A 14,214-nucleotide genomic window follows, 5' to 3' on the forward strand; every position below is an offset into this window, starting at 1 on the left:
AGAGAGAGAGAGAGAGTGTGGTGTGTGTGTGTGTGTGTGTGTGTGTGTGTGTGTGTGTGTGTGTGTGTGTGTGTGTGTGTGTGTGTGTGTGTGTGTGTGTGTGTGTGTGTGTGTGTGTGTGTGTGTGTGTGTCTGTCTGTCTGTCTGTCTATCCATTTATCTATCAATCTGTCTGTCTTTCTGTGTGTGTGTGTGTGTTTTTTTGTTTTGCCTGTGTGTCTGTGTCTGTTTTGTGTGTCTGCTTGCCTTTCTGTTTGTCTGTCTGTCTCTGTATTCCTTCCCTTTTTTCTTTCCTTCTTTTTTGGGTTGTTGGGAGGGGGAGGTTCTCGAGTGAGTGCGTGCGTACATGCGTGTGTGTCTGTGTTGAGGTCTCGTAGCCACGTCATAAATGCTGCGGCATTGCATACATTCAATGCTCGACACACGCGCGGGGAATGTTTATGAAATACATTATGAAGACGGCAGCGGTGGCGGAGGAGGAGGAGGAGGCAGGAGTGCGCCGCGCCGCCACTCATTACCGAGGCCTGGGCGCTCCTTACTCCCAGCTGAGGCGCGCAGTTACCGAGCTCCGCGTACTATTAGACTAATTAGAGGCTATAATCTCGCTGCCAGTTGGTTGTTCGTGCTTGGGTAGAGTAGTAAAGGCTCTGTGCTTATTTTGAAATGGAAAAACTATCAATATTAGGTTTTTATGTCTCGAAGCATTCCATATTATTTTCTTGCACTTCATAATTTCCCTGTTATCTTCCACACACTATAAGAGGCTTCAATCTCACTGGCAGTTGATTGTTTACGTTTGGGTACGGTAATAACGCCACTATGTTTATTTTCAAGGAGTTAGGCTATCGATATTCCGGTTTTTATCTCTTGAAATCATTTAGTGTTCTTTTCTTACACGGCATAAACTCGCTGCCAGTTGATTGTTTACGTTTGTGTACAGTAATAACGCCACTATGCTTATTTTCAAAGGAGTAAGACTATCAATATTCAGTTTTTATCTCTTGAAATTATTCCGAACTCTTTTTTGCTTACATAACATTTTTCTTTCTTTCATACGCCCATTCACAGACATCATTCATAAACAACCTGATGCTCTCACCCTTCCGTAGACAAAGCGGACATATTTTGCTCTTAGACAGTCCATACTTCCCCATTTGTAGATAACCTTATGCTCTCACCTTCCTTTAGCCAGAGAGGACGTATATATGCTTACCACTTAGTCATTCAGAGACAACCTTTCGCAGTTTTCCCAGACAACCTTATGCTCTCACCTTTCTATAGATAATGCCGACTTATTTTGCTCTTAGACAGTCCATACTTCCCCATGCGTAGATAACCTTATGCTCTCACATTCCTTTAGCCAGAGAGGACGTATATATGCTTACCACATACCCATTCAGTGACACCCTTTCTCAGTATTCCCAGACAACCTTAACCTCTCACCTCCCTATAGCCAGAGAGGACGTATATATGCTTACCACCTACCCATTCAGTGACTACCTTTCTCAGTATTCCCAGACAACCTTAACCTCTCACCTCCCTATAGGCAGAGAGGACGTAAATATGCTGTTCTTTCACGGTTCACACTTACCCATTTAGAGACAGCCTTTCGCAACATTCCCAGACAACCTTATGCTCCAACTCTCCTATAGGCAGAGTGAACCAGCGCGGTCAATAGTGTATGAGTGGTGGGTGTCAAGTGTCAAACCAGCGCTTCGCCTCTTCTCGCCTCTCGTGTCTGCCCCTCTCCCGCCCGACCCTCCAGCCTGGACCCGCAGTTCATTGATGCGCTGAATACATCTCTTTCTAAAAACTGCGTGAAATGTGTATGTGTGAGTCATTCCATTCCGTCCCTCATTTTCCACGGCGGAACTTCAACGGCCGCCATTACAGTCTCAGACAAGGAAGTAAAAGGAATTCCGAATATGATTTTTTGACGTGTGTACCGAGACACACACACACACACACACACACACACACACACACACACACACACACTCCGGTTTACACTTGTGGAGATTTACCTTACCGCGATTAAACTGAACACACACACACACACACACACACACACACACACACACACACTCACAAACAGACACACAGACACACACACACACACACTCCGGTTTACACTTGTAGAGATTTACCTTACCGCGATTAAAGTGAACACACACATACACACACACACACACAGACACACAGACACATTTTTTTTATTACGTCGTTGCCTGTTGCGCCGGTAGGCATCTTCCTGGTGGGGCCTGATGGTCTGCCCAAGGCTTCTTCCAGGTGGGGCCTGATGGTCGGCCCAGCCTGTTCTGGCGCAGGCGAGTGTTTATAGTGGTGCCATCTTGCATTGGCTCATGCTGTCCCCCGGAACTCGTTCTTGATTCGCTTGGACGGCTTCCTATAGATTCCGGGTTGATGAGTGGTATTCAGGACAGCATGTGGGTAGTTTTAAGCCACTCGGCGGTGACTGAAAAATCCGAGTGGTAGCGTGGGGATTCGAACCCGCGTCGTCCATCACGCGGTGAATGTGGTCCCAGTACGCTACCAGTTCGGCCACCGCCTACACACACACTCCGGTTTACACTTGTGGAGATTTACCTTACCGCGATTAAACTGAACACACACACACACACACACACACACACACACACACACACACACACACACACACACACACACACACACACACACACACACACACAGTGGAGCTAATCTTTTCCTTCTCTTTTCATTATCTCTCTCTTCGTACAAATTAGTGTATGTATAATAACTACAACTACCTAACTATAACTACAACCAACCCTTTACCTAACAATAACTTAACCAAATGACAAGTATAAATTTCCTGTCTTTTCTTGCCTAACCTGACAAACCATCATCTAATATACGTACATCGTCTCCTTTCATTATTCTAAAACCACTTTCCTTAACCAAATGACAAATATAAATTTCCTGTCTTTTCTTGCCTAACCTGACAAACCCACATCTAATATACTACATCATCTTCTCCTTTCATTATCCTAAAATTACTTTCCTTAACCAAATGACAAGAATACATTTTGTCTTTTCTTGCTTAATCTGGCAATCTTAATATATCTAACATACATCGTTTTATCCTTTCATTATCCTAAAAACGCTTTCCTCGACCCCCGTGTCATCAGCGAGGGTAAAACGCCGCGGTGCCCCGAAAGCCGAACACAAATTGCAGATTCCGCGGAACTGCCGTCGGTCACTGCCATTACGAAGAAGCCTTCAGTGTGAGAGGATTTGCCCCCAATCACTTGTCTGGCACATACGTATAATGCAACACACACACACACACACACACACACACACACACACACACACACACACACGTTTTTATGTTATTTTCATCTATCTTCAACATTTCGGCGCCAAAACACACACACATTTGATAAGGCTTTCGTAGAGGTTATGTTGCAGGTATCTCCATGGGTAGTTTTATGAGCCTAGTGACAGTTTAACAAGGATGTGAGAGTGCTGCAGCTTCCACGTGTGCAGGCAGGTAGCGAATGGCAGGTGGATGGGGAAGGCGGATGTGGCGTGAGTACATCTCTTCTCTGCCTTCCGGATGACTGCCTGGCTCGCGCGACCTCCCAACTCTCGCGTTTTACCAATAAATTATAGGGTTACAGGATTCTCTCTCTCTCTCTCTCTCTCTCTCTCTCTCTCTCTCTCTCTCTCTCTCTCTCTCTCTCTCTCTCTCTCTCTCTCTCTCTCTCTCTCTCTCTCTCTCTCTCTCTCTCTCTCTCTCTCTCTCTCTCTCTCTCTCTCTCTCTGTACCGTTCTCACGAGATGTCGCCACTTACATCCATAATCCTCTCCTACGGTATCTAATCCTCCCTCGCTCCTCACTTCCCTTCCCTTCCTCTTCATCCTTTCCTCTCCTCCTCATATCTTCCTCTCTTCCTCCTCCTCCTCTCCTCTTATCCTTACTTCATTTGTTGTTTATTATATCCTTCCTTACTTTCCTTTCCTTTCCTTTTCTCTCGTTTCTACTCTTTCCTTTCCTCTACTTTCCTTTCCTTTCCTCCTCTTTTCTTCCTCTCTTTCTCTTTCTCTCCACTTCTTCTTACTTCATTTATTGTTTTTTATATCATTCCTTTTTCTCCTTTTCTTTCCTTTTCTCTCGTTTCTACTCTTTCCTTTCCTCTACTTTTCTTTCCTTTCCTCCTCTTATCTTCCTTTCTTCCTCTTTCTCTCATCTTCTCCTTACTTCATTTATTGTTTATTATATCGTTCATTTTCTCTTCTTTTCTTTCCTTTTCTCTCGTTTCTACTCTTGCCTTCCCTCTACTTTCCTTTCTTTTCCTTTCCTTCTCCTTTGTTTTCCTTTGTTTTCTTTTCCTCTTTCTCTTCTTCCTCTCTTTATTGTCTTCTATGTCTTTCCTCCTTCATTTCATTTCCTCTTCGGTTTCTCCTTCTCGTCTTTCTTCCTTTTCTATTTCTTTTTTATCATTTATTCCTCATGCCTCACTTCCCTTCCTCCTTTCCTCTCCTCTTTCTCTCATTTTCTCTTCTTCTGTTTGCTTGTTTTTTTTTATTATTTCCTTACTCTCCTTTCTTCTTCTTCCCTTTCTTCTTCTTCTTCTATTTTGTTTTATTTCCTTTTATTTTATCTCCTTTAATCTTCGTTTCCTCTCCTCTCCTTTTGTTTTCTTTCCCTTCCTTTTCTTCTCTTTATCTTCCTTTTCTTATTTCCTTTCCTTTCCCTTCCTTTTCTTCTCTTTTATTTCGTTTTCTCTCCTTTTTCCTTTCTTTTCTTTCTCTTTTTTTCCTTTCCTTTCCCTTCCTTTTCCTCTCCTTCATTCGTTTCCTCTCCATTTCTTTCTCCTCCTTCTCTTATTTCATTTCTTTTCCTTCTCTTCCACTACGTTTCCTCTCCTTTCCTTTCTTTTCCTTCTTTTACTTCCTTTCCTTTTCCTTCCATTTCTTCTCTTTCACTTCGTTTCCACTTCTTTTCTCTCTTTTCCTTCTCTTTTTTCCTTTCCCTTCCTTTTCTTCTCTTTCATTTCGTTTCCTCTCCTTTTCTTTCTTTTCCTCCTCTTTTTTCTTTTACTTTCCTTTTCTTCTCCTTCACTTCGTTCCCTCTCCTTTTCTTTCTCTTCCTCCTTTTTTTTCCTTTACTTTCCTTATCCTCTCCTTCACTTCGTTTCCTCTCCTTTTCTTTCTTTTCCTCCTCTTTTTTCCTTTACTTTCCTTTTCTTCTCCTTCACTTCGTTTCCTCTCCTTTTCTTTCTTTTCCTCCTCTTTTTTCCTTTACTTTCCTTTTCTTCTCCTTCACTTCGTTTCCTGTCCTTTTCTTTCTTTTCCTCTTCTGTTTTCCTTTAATTTCCTTTTCTTCTCCTTCACTTCGTCTCCTCTCTTTTTCTTTCTTTTCCTCCTTTTTTTTCCTTTACTTTCCTTATCTTCTCCTTCACTTCGTTTCCTCTCCTTTTCTTTCTTTTCCTCCTCTTTTTTCCTTTACTTTCCTTTTCTTCTCCTTCACTTCGTTTCCTCTCCTTTTCTTTCTTTTCCTCCTCTTATTTCCTTTACTTTTCTTTCCTTTTCCTCTCCTTCACCTCGTTTTCTCTCCTTTTCTTTCTCTTCCTTCTCTTATTTCCTTTCCTTTCCCTTCCTTTTCCTCTCCTTCACCTCGTTTTCTCTCCTTTTCTTTCTCTTCCTTCTCTTATTTCCTTTCCTTTCCCTTCCTTTTCCTCTCCCTCACCTCGTTTTCTCTCCTTTTCTTTCTCTTCCTTCTCTTATTTCCTTTCCTTTCCCTTCCTTTTCCTCTCCCTCACCTCGTTTTCTCTTCTTTTATTACTCTTCCTTCTCTTTTTTTCCTTTCCTTTACTTTCCTTTTCTTCTCTTTCATTTCGTTTCCTCTCCTTTTCTTTCTTTTCCTCCTCTTATTTCCTTTACTTTTCTTTCCTTTTCTCTCCTTCACCTCGTTTTCTCTCCTTTTCTTTCTCCTCCTCCTCTTATTTCCTTTCCTTTCCTCTCCTTTCTTTTATTTTCCCCTCTTGTTTCGTCTTCCTTCCTTCCCTGCTTGTTCTTTCTTTTCCTACTTCTTCATTCCTTTAGTGTTCTTTCTTTCTCCTTTCCCGTCTTCTCTCTCTCTCTCTCTCTCTCTCTCTCTCTCTCTCTCTCTCTCTCTCTCTCTCTCTCTCTCTCTCTCTCTCTCTCTCTCTCTCTCTCTCTCTCTCTCTCTCTCTCTCTCTCTCGTTCTTTTTTCTCGTTCTCTTTTTCGTTCTTTTCTCATTCTTTTCAGTTTTCTTTTTTTCAGTTTTCTAAGTTTTCTTTTTCAATTTTCCTTTTTCGTTTTCTTTTTTTCGTTCACTCTTGTTCTCCTTCTTTCTCTTTTGTTCTCTTTTTCCTCTTTCATTCCCTCTCCCTCTTCCCCCTCACTCCCCCACACTCTCCCCTCCCTCACCTCTCTCCTCCTCCTCCCCTCCCCCTCCCTCTCCCTCCCTCCTGGCACGGTGAAAAAGCCAGGCCAGGAGGGGTCGCGCCACGTCACCTCAATTTTAAATGAGTTTATTGGCTTCGGACGAAAGTAATTGCAATAACAGGTGGGGAGTAGGTAGGAAGACACCTACCGAACGGGCGCAAGCCACTCCCGGTGAGGTATATATGTGAGGTGAGAAGGGAGCTGAAGCCCTCCAAAGACCCTTCCCATGTCCTCACTAACCGTTTCCCTATTGTCTCACCAACACCGGAGAGTAGTTCAGCATGCTCTCTAAAGACAGATCCTCTCTTTATCCACACCACACTACATTCACATAACATATACACCTTTTTCCAAAATTCAAAATTCAAAATGGCTCAATTAAGCAATGCCTCGGAGTCCCCGCCTGGGGGGGGGACCACAAATTCCCCCAGGGAGGACTCCCCTTCTGGCTGCCGACCCGAGAGGTGTCTTGATAACTCCTTGAACCTCTTTCTTCTCAATTTTTGCAACATTCGCGGTCTTCGCTCTAATTTTCATTCTGTGGAACATCATCTCTCCTCCTCTAAACCTCACCTTCTCTTCCTTACCGAAACACAGGTTTCTGAGGCTACTGACAGCAATCTCTACTCTGTTCCCTCCTACTATCTCTATCCTAAATTTCAATCCAAAGCTGGATGTTGCGCCTACGTGCGCAACGACATCACTTGCTCTCGTGCCCACGACCTTGACTCTTCTGAATTTTCCACCATCTGGTTAAGACTTCACTGTCATTCTATTACTAAATACATCTGTGCTGTTTATCTCTCACCTAACTCTACCAACTATGTAAAATTCTTTGACTATTTGAATTCTAAAGTGGAGCACATCTTGACCCACTCACCATTCGCTGAAATCTCCATCCTAGGAGATTTCAATGTTCCTACGAGCTTTGGCTTTCATCCTCTTTCACTGACCATCCTGGTGAACAAGCCTACAACTTTGCTATCCTCAACGACCTAGAGCAGTTGGTCCAGCACCCTACACGTATTCCTGACCGTCTTGGAGATCGGCCCAACATTCTAGACCTCTTCCTTACCTCAAACCCTTCTGCTTATTCTGTCAAACTGTTCTCTCCGTTGGGCTCCTCCGATCACAATCTTATTTCTGCATCCTGTCCTATCGCTCCTGTACATCCTCTGGACCCACCGAAGAGGCGATGCTTCTGGCATTTTGCTTCAGCCTTGGTTTAATCACGCTTGTTCTCGTGCTGTCAATGATAGAGAGGTAGCTCACAAAAGATACCAGAGCCTTCAAACTAATGCTAATTATGAACTTTACATTTCTGCCCGAAATCGTGCCAAATCTATTCTCCGACTAACCAAAAATTCTTTCATTAATAGAAAATGTCAGAACCTTGCTTTCTCTAACTCTTCCCGTGACTTCTGGCATCTAGCCAAAAACATCTCCTCCAACTTCACTTCTTCATCTTTCCCTCCACTCCTCAGTCCTGACGGCAACACTGCCGTCTCATCTATCTCTAAGGCTGAACTCTTCTCTCAAACTTTTTCTAAAAACTCCACTCTGGACGATTCTGGGCATATTCCTCCTACTCATCCCCCCTCTGACTCCTTTATGCCTGTTATAAAGATTCTTCAAAATGATGTTTTCTATGCCCTCTCTGGCGTCAATCCTCAGAAGGCTTATGGACCTGATGGAGTGCCTCCTATTGTCCTTAAAAACTGTGCCTCCGTGCTGTCACCCTGCCTGGTCAAACTCTTTCGCCTCTGCCTGTCAACATCTACCTTTCCTTCTTGCTGGAAGTATGCCTTCACACAGCCTGTACCTAAGAAGGTGACCGCTCCAATCCCTAAAACTACCTTCCTTTAGCTTTAATTTCTTGTCTATCTAAAGCTTTTGAATCAATTCTTTACCGTAAGATTCAAAAGCTACTTTCCACTTCTGACCTTCTATCTGATCTACATTATGGGTTCCGCAAGGGCGTTCTACTGGTGATCTCCTAACTTAACTGACTCTTGGTCATCCTCTCTTAGCCGTTTCGGTGAAACTTTTGCTATTGCGCTGGACATATCAAAAGCTTTTGATAGGGTCTGGCACAAATCTTTGCTTTCTAACCTACCCTCCTACGGTTTCTATCCTTCTCTCTGTACCTTTATCTCCAGTTTCCTTTCTGACCGTTCTATTTCTGCCGTGGTAGACGGTCACTGTTCTTCGCCTAAATCTATTAACAGTGGTGTCCCACAGGGTTCTGTCCTATCTCCCACTCTTTTTCTGTTGTTCATTGATGATCTTCTTTCCAAAACGAACTGTCCTATCCATTCCTACGCCGATGATTCCACTCTGCATTATTCAACTTCTTTTAATAGAAGACCCACCCTTCAGGAACTTAACGACTCAAGGCTGGAGGCTGCAGAACGCTTAGCCTCAGACCTTACTATTATTTCCGATTGGGGCAAGAAGAACCTGGTGTCCTTCAACGCCTCAAAAACACAGTTTCTCCACCTATCCACTCGACACAATCTTCAAACAACTATCCCCTATTCTTTGACAACACCCAGCTATCACCTTCCTCAACACTAAACATCCTCGGTCTATCCTTAACTCAAAATCTCAACTGGAAACTTCATATCTCATCTCTTACTAAATCAGCTTCCTCGAGGCTGGGCGTTCTGTACCGTCTCCGCCAGTTCTTCTCCCCTGCACAGTTGCTGTCCATATACAGGGCCTTGTCCGCCCTCGTATGGAGTATGCATCTCATGTGTGGGGGCTCCCTCACAGCTCTTCTGGACAGAGTGGAGGCAAAGGCTCTTCGTCTCATCAGCTCTCCTCCTCATACTGATAGTCTTCTACCTCTTAAATTCCGCCGCAATGTTGCCTCTCTTTCTATCTTCTATCGATATTTCCACGCTGACTGCTCTTCTGAACTTGCTAACTGCATGCCTCCCCCCCTCCCGCGGCCCCGCTGCACTCGACTTTCTACTCATGCTCATCCCTGTACTGTCCAAACCCCTTATGCAAGAGTTAACCAGCATCTTCACTCTTTCATCCCTCACGCTGGTAAACTCTGGAACAATCTTCCTTCATCTGTATTTCCTCCTGCCTACGACTTGAACTCTTTCAAGAGGAGGGTATCAGGACACCTCTCCTCCCGAAACTGACTTATCTTTCGGCCACCTCTTTGGATTCTTTTTAGGAGCAGCGAGTAGCGGGCTTTTTTTTTTTATTAATGTTTACTTTTTTGTGCCCTTGAGCTGTCTCCTTTGCTGTAAAAAAAAAAAAAAAAAAAAAAAGCTGTGATTATGTGGCGCTGGGAAACTCCTCTAACCCCTCCCTTTTTACTCCTTTGCCTGCCTCCTCCTAGCACAGGCCAGTGTACCTCTCGAGTGGAAAAAGGCCAATATTACCCCGATCTTTAAAAAGGGAGACAAAAAACAAGCCAGTAATTATCGTCCTATCAGCCTTACGTCTGTCCTAATTAAACTATTCGAAAAAATAATCAGAGATAAAATGATCACTTTCCTTGAAACAAATGATTTGATAACTGATAGTCAGCACGGATTTCGTAGTAATCGGTCTTGCCTTACCAACCTATTAACCTTTTTCAACGATGTTTATACATGTTGGGACGCCCGAGGCCCATATGACGTAATTTACCTAGACTTTCAGAAAGCGTTTGATAAAGTTCCTCACGTTAGGCTTATCTCAAAACTGCGTTCCGACGGTATTAACGACCATCTATATGCGTGGATTCATGACTGGGTCGCCAACAAAGAACAACGTGTAGTTCTTAATGGTGAAGCAACTGATTGACAACCCGTCACCAATGGCGTGCCCCAAGGTCCGTCCTGGGGCCAACACTATTCATTATTTACGTGAACGACTTAAAAACTGATATCCTATCAAAAATAGCCAAATTCGCCGACGACACCAAATTAGGAGGTACGGTAATGAACAGTCAAAGTTGCGTGAACATTCAATCAGACTTAATAAGACTTGCCGACTGGAGCGAAAAATGGCAAATGAGTTTTAACGTAGATAAATGTAAAGTAATGCACATAGGTGAAAAAAATCCTAACTATAAATATCAAATTCAAGGACAAGAGCTCAGCGAAGTAAAACAAGAAAAAGATCTTGGTGTCATTATCAGTAACACTCTTAAAATGAGTGATCAATGTTCTGCAGCGAGTAAAAAAGCCAATATGATGTTGGGATTGATCTCAAAAAACTTTGATTATAAATCACCCAAACTTATGAAGTGATTATATTAAGCATTTGTAAGACCACACCTAGAATACGCCGTTCAGTTCTGGTCACCGAACTATATCAAAGATCAAGTTTTGCTAGAAAAGATACAGCGACGAGCAACCAAACAAATTCCAGCGCTCCGAAACTTGCCATATGACGAGCGTTTAAGGCGTTTAGATATGTTTCCCCTAAAAAAGCGAAGGATAAGAGGGGACTTAATTGAAGTGTTCAAAATCCTTAATGGGTTCGACAACATTAACCCGAATAATCTGTTTCAGAGAGACACCAACACAATAACACGCAGCAACGGTATGAAGTTAAAGGGAAATCGATGTAACACTTTGGTGTGCAAAAGTTTTTTCAATAACACAGTCGTCGATCACTGGAATGGACTCCCACCGTCAGTAGTTAGCGCACAGAGTATCAATAGCTTTAAGTCTTCTTTGGATAAATACTTCAGGGATATAAGATTTTACTGATCCTTTTTCGCATGTTTTCAGACAGATTGCAGCAAGACCTCAACCTATATTCATATAATTCTCCCCCACAACCTAGATTGCAAGTAGCGAAAGTCAACAATAGGGTAAAGCAACAGTTAATGTTGGCATGACAGGTGGAGTGAGGTGTGGGTGCAGTATGGTGACAGGTTACTGGTGCCGTGCCTAGTACCGCCGGTAAAACGAGGATCAAGCCTCCACCTGTGCCCCTGAAACTACACCTTACCCATCGTGAGTATTAGGGGGGATTCTGGGGCTGCCCTGTGTAGGCCACTCGGCCTCTTACAGCCTCCCTGTATTTCTATGTTCTTATGTTCTTATGTAATGAAGTCATTTTCCCCCACAGCTTAGGTTACCAGTAGTGTAAGTTAAGGGTAGTAATTTCCTCTTATTTCTCTCTTTACTGTAAAATTTCTATGGCCCTTTCCTCCTTAAAGGTACATGGTGTTCTCTTCTAACTATTTCCTGCCGGCACGTTGCCGGAGGGAGAGGTGGGTGGGGAGGAGCCTTCATCTATTCTGTCCTGTTCTACCACACATAGATTACTAGTAGTACCGGTAGTAAACACTCGCCATAGACCGATAGGTCTTCTGGTATCTGTTCTTCCTATGTATTCCTATGTATTCCTCCTCCTCCTCCTCCTCTTCCTCTTCCTTCCTCGCTTAAGAAAGGGGGAGAAGATTGGGTGAAAAGATAGGTGCGTAGATGAGGAAGCGAGGAATAGTGTAAAGAGAGAGGCAGTTAAGAGATTTGGATAGTAGAATAAAGTCTGATTATGTTGAGGGTGAGAAATTCCTCCTACTCTCCCTTCCCTTCCTACTCCTTGCCTCCACCTCCGCCTCCTCCTTGCCTCCTCTTCCTCTTCCTCCCTTGTTTGAGAAAGGTGGAAAGCCAGATGGTAAGATGCGTGAATGAGGAGGAAGGTGAATAGATACGTACATAAGAGATAGATAAGAGATTTGGACAGGAAAATGAGGTAAGATTATTTTGGGCCCGGGAAATTTCTACTGCCTGAACCTTCCCACCCTTTGCCTTCTCCTCCTCCTCCTCTTCTTCCTCCTCCCTTGTTCAAGAAAGATGGAGAGAACTGAGTGGAAGGAAAGGTAGGTACGTAGGTAGGTAAGGAAGAAGGTAAATGAATGGTAGATTAGATATTTGGAGAGTAAAATGACAAGTGATTCGCGTCCTCCTCCTCCCTTGTTTAAGAAAGGTGAAGATTGGGTGGAAAGGTAGGTATGTAGGTAGATGAAGAACCAGGTATTGGAAAGATAAAATAGTAGAGAGAAAGTTAGCAGAGAAAGAGATAGGAAAGATAGTTGATGAAAAGAAGAAAGAAGGAAAAAGGTAAAGAAAAAGATAGATAAGAGACTTGGATGTTAGAATGAGTAGGAGAAAAAGGAAGAGAATGAAGAGAATGATAGAAAAAGAGATTTGGGCAGCACAAAGATAAACTAGGAGGATGAAGAGAAAATAAATAATGATATTTGGATAGTGGAATATGAGGTAGAAAGAGTGAAGAAGGAGAGGAAAAAGATACATAGAGGGATTTGGATAGTAAAAATGAATAGTAAAATGAGATTGAATTAGAATGATGATAAAAGAGTAGAATGACCAGATAGATACGTGACTGAAGAAGTGTATAGGTAGATAGATAGTTGGATAGATGAATAGAAAAGCTGATAAGGGCTACACAGATAGATAGATAACTAGATGAATGTAAACAGATAAAAGAACACGTAGATTACAGGTGTGAACTGAATGAAAATTGAAAAATGAATGGAAAAAAAAATGAAAAAGAAAGAAATGAAAAATGAAAAACGAAGTGAACTGAATGAAAAAAAATGAAAAATATAATGAATGAATAATGGACTAGATGAAAAATTAATAATGTGAAAAACGAACTCAATAAAAAATGAAAAAAATGAATGGAAAATATAAAAAAGAAGTGAAAATAAAGTGAGTGAAAAATGAATGAAAAATGAAAAAAATGAATGAAATGAAAAAAAAAGTGAAATAAAGTGCATGAAAAATAAAAACAACTAATGAAAATGAAAAAAATGAATGAAAAATAATATAAAAAAATATAGAAATGAAAAAATGAATGGAAAATGAAAAAAATGAATGAAAAATGAAGTGAACGAAAACTGAAGTGAATGAAAAATGAGCTGCATGAAAAATAAATGAAGGTAGATAAAAACGTGATTGGAAAAGTATATAAATAGAGTCAAATAAACGAATATAAAAAGGATAAAGGTTAATAAAAGCTAACTAGATAGATAAATAAACGAAATTTAACAGGCTAATCTATCCATAAATTCAAAAAAAAAATGATAGTTTAATAAACAGATAGAGGCAGACTGATAGATAGATATGGATAGATATATCAAAAAACACATGAAGGTTATTACACTCGAATATTTATGTATGCATGAATGAATGTTGGTGTGTGAATGCAATACGTGTTCATGGATGCTTGTATACAGACACACAGACAGACAGACAGCTAGACAGACAGACAGACAGGCAGACAGTGACCAACAAACAGACAGATTAACAGAAAAAACGGACAGAGAAAATGATACAAAAACGCTAACAGAAATATAAACAAATAGACAAACTAACAGGCAGACAGACACAGGAAAACAGACACAAGGACAAAATGCATAAAAACACATACAAACACACAAAAAGATGGAAAAATAGACTGACTAACCAACATACATACATACATACATACATACAGACAGACAGACAAACAGACAGACATTAAGAGAGACAGACAGACAGTAAGACAACCAGACAGTAAGACAGACAGAGAGTAAGACAGACAGACAGACACAGACACACACACACACACACACACACACACACACACACACACACACACACACACACACACACACACACACACACACACACATACACACACACAGGTTTTGCACTGGACTAAAAAAAAACATAAAACGTTAAATGTTTGGCCTAAAAAGTTTTGAAACATTAATTTGCAAAAGTTGT

This window comes from Eriocheir sinensis, unplaced genomic scaffold (genome assembly GCF_024679095.1).
Source record: "Eriocheir sinensis breed Jianghai 21 unplaced genomic scaffold, ASM2467909v1 Scaffold77, whole genome shotgun sequence".
Classification (NCBI taxonomy): Eukaryota; Metazoa; Arthropoda; class Malacostraca; order Decapoda; family Varunidae; genus Eriocheir; species Eriocheir sinensis.